Source organism: Budorcas taxicolor, chromosome X (assembly GCF_023091745.1).
Source record: "Budorcas taxicolor isolate Tak-1 chromosome X, Takin1.1, whole genome shotgun sequence".
In the NCBI taxonomy this organism is placed as follows: domain Eukaryota; kingdom Metazoa; phylum Chordata; class Mammalia; order Artiodactyla; family Bovidae; genus Budorcas; species Budorcas taxicolor.
The window spans coordinates 130413049-130421487 of NC_068935.1; the positions used below are offsets into that span (position 1 = coordinate 130413049).

The following is an 8439-nucleotide window of genomic DNA, read 5'->3' on the forward strand; positions in this document are numbered from 1 at the left end:
GTAGCTCAGACACTAAAGAATCTGCCTGCAATGCAGGAGACCCTGGTTAGATCCTTGGGTTGGGAAGATCCCCTGGAGAAGGAAATGGCAACTCACTCCAGTATTCTTGCCCGGAGAATTCCATGGACTGAGGAAACTGGTGGGCTATAATCCATGGGGTCGTAAAAGAACCAGACACAACTTAGCAACTAACACTTTTTTTTTTTTTTAATAAAAAAGTGTGCCTCAGAGTTGTTGTATAGTCACTAAGTCATATCCAACTCTTTTGCAACCCCTAGCCCGCCAGGCTCCTCTGTCCCTGGGGTTTCCCAGGCAAGAATACTGGAGTGGGTTGCCATTTCCTTCTCCAGAGGATCTTCCCAACCCAGGGATAGAGCCCAGGTCTCCCGCATTGCAGGCAGATTCTTTACCACTGAGCCACCTGAGAAAGCCGTGCCTCAGTATACACATAGTAATTTTCTCTCTTCCGCAGCTTCATGATGTTTCTATTAGCTACTACTGTTTAACAAACAATTCCAAAGCTCATTGGCATATGACAATAAACATTTATGCACAATCATAGGTCTAAGAATTGGCTGGAATGGCTCTGCTTCAGGTTCTGGATTAGAAGTTCAGTTCCAGTGGCTCTGCTCCATATTCTTTTCATTTTTATGCTATGAGGGATGTGTCCTTCTAGTAACAATGACAGAAATACAAAGAAGAAAAGCAAAAACATGTAGTTTCCATTATTGCCAAAGCTTAGAACAAGTGCTCTATCACTTTCCTCCATGTTCCATTGACCAAAGCGAGTCGTATGGCTTGAGCCCAACAACAGTGAAGCAGAAAAACATACTCCACCCAGTGGTATGAAATTCAAAGTCACATGACAAGAGTGTGACATCAAGGAGAAACAGAGAATGGGAACAGTAATGTGGTCTATCACACACAATCATGTCTGGACTCCAAATCAGAGGTTGGCATTTTTTTTCTGCAAAAATGGAGACAGTAAATATTTTAGGCTTTGTGGGCCATATGGTCTCCGTAACAATTATTCAACTCTGCCATTTGCCATCATAGTGCAAAAACAGCCATCAGTTCAGTTCAGTTCAGTTGCTCAGTCATGTCTGACTCTTTGAGACCCCATGAATCATAGCACGCCAGGCCTCCCTGTCCATCACCAACTCCCAGAGTTCATTCAGACTCACGTCCATCAACTCAGTGATGCCATCCAGCCATCTCATCCTCTGTTGTCCCCTTCTCCTCCTGTCCCCAATCCCTCCCAGCATCAGAGTCTTTTCCAATGAGTCAACTCTTCGCATGAGGTGGCCAAAGTACTGGAGTTTCAGCTTTAGCATCATTCCCTCCAAAGAAATCCCAGGGCTGATCTCCTTTAGGATGGACTGGTTGAGTCTCCTTGCAGTCCAAGGGACTCTCAAGAGTCTTCTCCAACACCACAGTTCAAAAACATCAATTCTTCGGTGCTCAGGTTTCTTCACAGTCCAACTCTCACATCCATACATGACCACTGGAAAAACCATAGCCTTGACTAGACAGACCTTTGTTGGCAAAGTAATGTCTCTGCTTTTCAATATACTGTCTAGGTTGGTCATAACTTTTCTTCCAAGGAGTAAGCGTCTTGATGATACATAAATGAATGGGCATGGCTGTATTCCAATAAAACGTAATTTATTGACACTGAAATTTGAATTTTATGTCATTTTCATATGTTACAAAATATTCTTCTTTTTATGTTTTCCAGCCATTTAAAAATACAGAAACTATTATGAATTCACAGGTTGCACAAAAATAAACAGTAGACCAGAAGTGACCTATGAGCCATAGTTTGCCCCCCACCCTGCCCCTCAATTGTCTGCTGCCTTTCAAGTCTCACCATCTAACATTCCAATGATATGAAAACATAGTTTCCCAAACAATGCATTCGATATATACTGATGTCTTAACCCTTGTGTTTGTTCTTGCCTGCCCCCAGAATGTCCTTCCCCTCTCCCTTGTCTGTTTAGGAAACTTCTAGTCCTTCTTCTACTTCACTGAGTGTTTTCACATCTGCAGTGCCTTCCCAGATTCCCTGGGACTAAGGTGATTCATCTTCTATACCCTCATTGCATTATACCCATGTGTTAGTCTGGATAGATGAGCTGTTGTAGCATACAGCACTGAAATTTAAATGGCTTAGCACAATAAATGTTTCTTTCTCACTCACATAATGGGGTCATGGAATCAGTTAAGCATTTGAGCTCTACTCTGTTCAATCATTTAATGACTCAGTCTCCTGTCATGTGAATCATTCCTGTTCTTCAGTCAAATGAAAAAGAGAGTAAGGGCTGTGAGTGAGTGGTTGTACGGGGCAGGCTTGGAGCACATCCTCTCTGCTGGCGTTCCATTGGTGAGAGCCCCATCCTTTGGCCACATGTAACAGCAGAGGGAGCTAGAGAGGACATTGAATGAATGAATGAATGAGTTGCGAGTATAGGAAAATTTCATTCGTTTGGCTCTTGGTAAATGACTAAAACACTAACACCAACTGAACTTGCTAAAAAGCAAGCAGGACTGAGTTATAACTAGTTCAAGTAAATTTCATGTTCCCTTTTCCCCTGTGTTTTTAGAGTTGTTGTAGGTCTTTTGCAAAATGTGTCCTCCTCTATGTGAATTTCCTTTCACCAATTAACAGAATGATTTCACTCAGGCCTGCCTTAGCTTTGTCCTTCCTCTAATAGTGTGTTTGCTCATGTTGGGGACTACCAATGACTTAACAGGCATAACAGTTTTGTTAGGCAGTTCCCTACCCACCTGCTCCCCAAATTCCACCCACAACCCCCAACTTTGCTGCCATGAGCGTGGCCTTGCCTGTCCAGCCCATCTGCACTTGCTCTTGACTGAAAGGGAATTAATGGCATTCGCTGTTTGCTTGTTTGTCTCACACAGCTCCAAGATGTGTCCCTTTGTTGGCATGCTGGCTCATACAACAGCTGCTTCTCTCAGTCATCCCTACTGAGAGAAAACAATGGTGCTTCCTGTTGATAGAATTCCTTTGCTCTGAATCAAAGAAAAGATGTTAAGGCCATGGAATCCTATTTAATGCTGTCTCTGGGAGCCATTGGTTTTTTGATCATACATACACTTGCTAAGATTAAATCCAGCATGGTATATTCTGAAAGCGGCTATAAAGCACAAAGGGCAGAAAAGATGAATAACATGATGAGTTCAATTTTTTTAATTTAATTTTTATTTTATATTAGAATATAGTTAATTGCAATTTGTGTTAGTTTTGGGTGTACAGCAAAGTGATACTAATACATACTTATCTATTTTTTTCAGATTCTTTTCCCATATAGGTTATTATAGAATATTGAGTATAGTTCCCTGTGCTGTACAGTAGGTCATTATTGATTATCTATTTTATATGATGGGTTCCCTTATGCTTCTGTGAGGAATCCATTCCCTACTTCCCAAGTCATCTGACCCACAGAACACAGAACAACCAGTAGCTGAGCCTTATGTGCCTTTCTTTACCTGTGACTTGGCATGGAAAATTCCAGAAAGCAGTACCATCTCCCTTCCTAGCTGTTGTTCTTCTGTTCGATAGAGCCCCCTCTTTATCTCTCTGTACCCAAGCAGTCAGTTCTGTTCTGGATTCTTCATGTTCAGAGATGTTGCTACGAGCATTGTCCATCTGAATGTCTGGCTGTGGCTCGAGGGACTGATCTATAATAACAGTCCATGTTCCCGCCTGGGATGCTGATGTGTAGTTTTAATATGAAGCTGACAATTTTTGGGAGCTGTGTGCCAGACACTGTGCTAAGCGTTCTGCCTGTATTATATCATTCAGTGTTCACTAGTACCCGAGAGTTGGCACTGTTTCCTCCCATTTTGTAAATGAGGAAACTGAGATTTGGACTAAATACCCAGGTCAAGGCCATATAGCTGGGAGGGGGCAGAGTGGTGATTCAAAGCCAGTTCTCTCCAACTTCAGAATTTTTGATCCAGAATTCTGTGCTGCTTCCTGTCAAACTAGTATAGCTATAATAAATCTAAGACAGTTTCCAGAATCTTAATACCAGAGTGTGGTCTATAGACCAGGAGATCAGTATCACCTTGGAGCTGATATTAGAAATGCAGAATCTCAAGAAATCCATATCCAAACTTGCATTTTAGCAAGACCAATGTCATTTGTAGGCACATGAAAGTTTAAGAAGCTCTGATTTAGAATTCCTCCTTGTACAGAAGAGTAAACGTGTCAAATGATGGGCCTCGGCTCCATCAGCTATTGCAGATGCAGGACTGAAATCCAGGTTGCCACAGAGATGGGGCAGAGGATACATTCCATGTAGAGAGGGTGGGGTGAGACAAGAGAGTTGGTGGTGTCTTAAACTGTTTTCATAGTCAACAGCCTCTGAGATGCAGATTGGAGTAGATGGAGGGATTATTAGGGTGTGTACTAGGGACAGAATTTCTAAAGGAGGTGGGGAGAAGCAAGATTGAGCAGAGGGAGAATTTTAACTTCATTGTTGCAGTAGAGGACTCAACAGACAACATAGGAAGCTGAGATGGCCTTTCAAGGTTGTCCTATGTCAAGGCAAGGGAGATAGACCTTTGTACCCCCCTGCCTTGACCAGCCATTAGATGATAATTGCCCCTGACTGAGGGTGATTCCCAGGGTGAGGTAGTTGTGAGCCTTGTGTCAGCCAAGTGGCAGATGAATGCCTTGATCCTGAAGGAAGGGGGTCCAGGCATTGCCCTGTGATGTTCACCACAGAGGAGAGGCTGCAGAAAAGTTTTAAGCTTTCTGCCAAGAACAACAGGAAATCATTCAGAATGACATAATAAAATTTGCAATTGATAACAATTCCTTTGGCTCCTGTGTGGCAGTGGATCAGAAGGAACCAGAATCAAATAAAAGTGATCTGTTAGTAAACAGTGGTCACTCAGACAAAAGGAGTAAGCACCTTTAGAAGTGGCAAAAGTCAAGAGACACTTTGTGCTTAGAAAGTACAAGATAGTGTGATTCATTTGCAATTGAAATGTGGAGAAGGAAGGGTCCTGATGGGCCATGGGCCCATCTGGAAGGGTTCACAGGGAGAATTAAGGTCAGTTTCTAGGAATGGAATCACTGGTCACTGAAGGAGAAGATTGGCAAAAGGATGTTAAAGTCTTCTTTAGTAATTTAACAACACTCAATTTGCCACAAAAATTTAAACTCTTATTGGACTCATCTTTAGAATTATCATCCCCAGAAACCACAGTTCCTCTAGCATGCATGGTGGATATTGAGGGACTGTTCTCCAGATGGCCTCAAGAAAATTTGAAGCTTCTGGATTTTTTGTTTGTTTGCTTTTCCCATTGTTGTTTTATTTAACTATATCTTACAAATGCTTTTGGTGAAATAGTTCTAAATTACCACTTTGTTGAGCATAAAAAATAAAAGAACAATCATAAGAAAATCAATTTGACATAAGATTGTTTTATCTAAGTGATCCTGTGGACTGCAGCCTACCAGACTCCTCCATCAATGGGACCTTCCCGGCAAGAGTACAGGAGTGGGTTGCCATTGCCTTCTCCACAACAAAGGACCCTAAGAAAATAGTATCAAAGCAGAGTTTCTGGTGGTATATGTGTATGAGTTTGTTTGTATTCCCCTTTTACTCCTTCTAAAGCCAAATCAAGCCTTTGTACCCTGACACCCAACTAAATCTTGGAGACAGAGCTTTGGGCAAAGTAGGAAAAAAATAGTTTCATTGCTTTGTCAGTCAAAGGGGGCCACAGTGGACTACTGCCCTCAAAACTGTGTTCCAGCCTCAAGGGATAAGTAAGGTGTTTTATGATAATAGTTCATAGAGGGTGTGGTCAGCTCACAGGCAGTCTTCTGATTGGTTGCTGGTGAGGTAAGTGGGAGTCAGCATCATCAGCCTTCTGGTTACCACAGGTCTGGGGTCTAGTGCTTCTGGGCAGCACGCAGTTAACTTCTCCCACCTGGTGAGGGTTTCAGTGTCTGTGAAACAGCTCAAAAATATTGTTCCATATATCCCTTAAGGGAGTTTTCCAGGATGCTGCCCCAAGTCTGCACTATTGCTTCTTTTGACTATTCCTCCCTTCTCTCCGGGCTTCCCTGGTGGCTCAGAGGTTAAAGCGTCTGCCTGGAATGCAGGAGACCCGGGTTCAATCCCTGGGTTGGGAAGATCCCCTGGAGAAGGAAATGGCAACCCACTCCAGTACTCTACTCTTGCCCGGAGAATCCCATGGAGGGAGGAGCCTGGTGGACTACAGTCCATGGGGTCGCAAAGAGTTGGACACTACTGAGCGAATTCACTTCACTTCACTTCACTTCACTTCCCCTCCCTTCCGTAATTAGCATGTGTTTGAACCTACTCCTTGGAAGGCAGGGAAGGTCTTGGAGGCTGAATGAAGCTTACTTCCTCTAATCAAGAAATGGGGGAGGAATTCCCTGGTGGTCTGGTGGTTAGAACTTAGTGCTTTCACTGCTGAGGATGGCAGTTTGAAACTGAGTGGGGTTCCTGGGCACAGAGCCCCTTTCTGTCCCAGGTTTCTTGTAGGCAGTACTCTAGACTCCAGCCTCCATGACTTTCCCTGAGTTCCAAAGAGCAGATTCACTTGCTAGTTAAGGGAGGAACAGCCAAGAAACTGTTACCAAGTCCAGGCTCGCTCTGCTCGCCACACGATAGGCCAGTGAATCCGAGAGACAAGGTGTTGAAGCAAGGAAGAGACTTTAATTGGGGAGCCAGCAGACCGAGAAGATGGCAGGCTAGCGCCTCAAAATAACCATCTTATTGGGGTCTGGATGCCAGGTTCTTTTATAGATGAGGGGCAGAGAAGCAATGAGGAACTAAAGTCAAAACGCAGAATAGAGAGGGAGATACAGTGAGGAAGTAAAGTGAAAGGGTCTTCAGTCTTGCAAAACATCTCCAAGGGAATATCCAGCCTTCAGAAGGGGTTCAGTTCAGTTCAGTCGCTCAGTCGTGTCCAACTCTTTGTGACCCCATGAATCGCAGCACGCCAGGCCTCCCTGTTCATCACCAACTCCTGGAGTTCACTCAGACTCACATCCATCGACTCAGTGATGCCATCCAGCCATCTCATCCTCTGTCGTCTCCTTCTCCTCCTGCCCCCAATCCCTCCCAGCATCACAGTCTTTTCCAGTGAGTCAACTCTTCGCATGAGGTGGCCAAAGTACTGGAGTTTCAGCTTTAGCATCATTCCTTCCAAAGAAATCCCAGGGTTGATCTCCTTCAGAATGGACTGGTTGGAACTCCTTGCAGTCCAAGGGACTCTCAAGAGTCTTCTCCAACAGCACAGTTCAAAAGCATCAATTCTTCGGCGCTTAGCCTTCTTCACAGTCCAACTCTCACTTCCATACATGACCACAGGAAAAACCATAGCCTTGACTAGACGGACCTTAGTCGGCAAAGTAATGTCTATGCTTTTGAATATGCTATATAGGTTGGTCATAACTTTTCTTCCAAGGAGTAAGCATCTTTTAATTTCATGGCTGCAGTCACCATCTGCAATGATTTTGGAGCCCCCAAAAATAAAGTCTGACACTGTTTCCCCATCTATTTCCCTTGAAGTGATGGGACCAGATGCCATGATCTTCGTTTTCTGAATGTTGAGCTTTAAGCCAACTTTTTCCCTCTCCTCTTTCACTTTCATCAAGAGGCTTTTTAGCTCCTCTTCACTTTCTGCCATAAGGGTGGTGTCATCTGTATATCTGAGGTTATTGGTATTTCTCCCAGCAATCTTGATTCCAGCTTGTGTTTCTTCCAGTCCAGCATTTCTCATGATGTACTCTGCATATAAGTTAAATAAGCAGGGTGACAGTATACAGCCTTGACGTACTCTTTCTCCTATTTGGAACCAGTCTGTTGTTCCATGTCCAGTTCTAACGGTTGCTTCCTGACCTGCATACAGATTTCTCAAGAGGCAGGTCAGGTGGTCTGGTTTTCCCATCTCTTTCAGAATTTTCCACAGTTGATTGTGATCCACACAGTCAAAGGCTTTGGCATAGTCAAAAAAGCAGAAATAGATGTTTTTCTGGAACTCTCTTGCTTTTTCCATGATCCAGCAGGTATTGGCAATTTGATCTCTGGTTCCTCTGCCTTTTCTAAAACCAGCTTGAACATCAGGGAGTTCACGGTTCACGTATGGCTGAAGCCTGGCTTGGAGAATTTTGAGCATTACTTTACTAGCATGTGAGATGAGTGCAATTGTGCGGTAGTTTGAGCATTCTTTTGCATTTCCTTTCTTTGGAATAGGAATGAAAACTGACCTTTTCCAGTCCTGCAGGGACAAACTATCTCTCCATCAGCTGAACAAAGGCACTTTTGTTTACAGTCAAGCAGAGGGGCCATGGGGTCCAAAAGAGTCGGACATGACTATAAGCGACTGAATTGAGAGGAGTAGGATCCTCTAGGCAAGCCATTGAGTGTG

At 43.7% G+C, this 8439-nt stretch overlaps 1 non-coding gene across 1 annotated transcript; it reads left to right on the forward strand.

Annotated features, from left to right (window-relative positions):
• Positions 1–6100: 6100 nt before the first annotated feature.
• Positions 6101–6172, forward strand: TRNAS-GGA (transfer RNA serine (anticodon GGA)). The gene has a single exon. It is a non-coding gene; the product is annotated as a tRNA-Ser (tRNA).
• The last annotated feature ends 2267 nt before the right edge of the window (positions 6173–8439 follow it).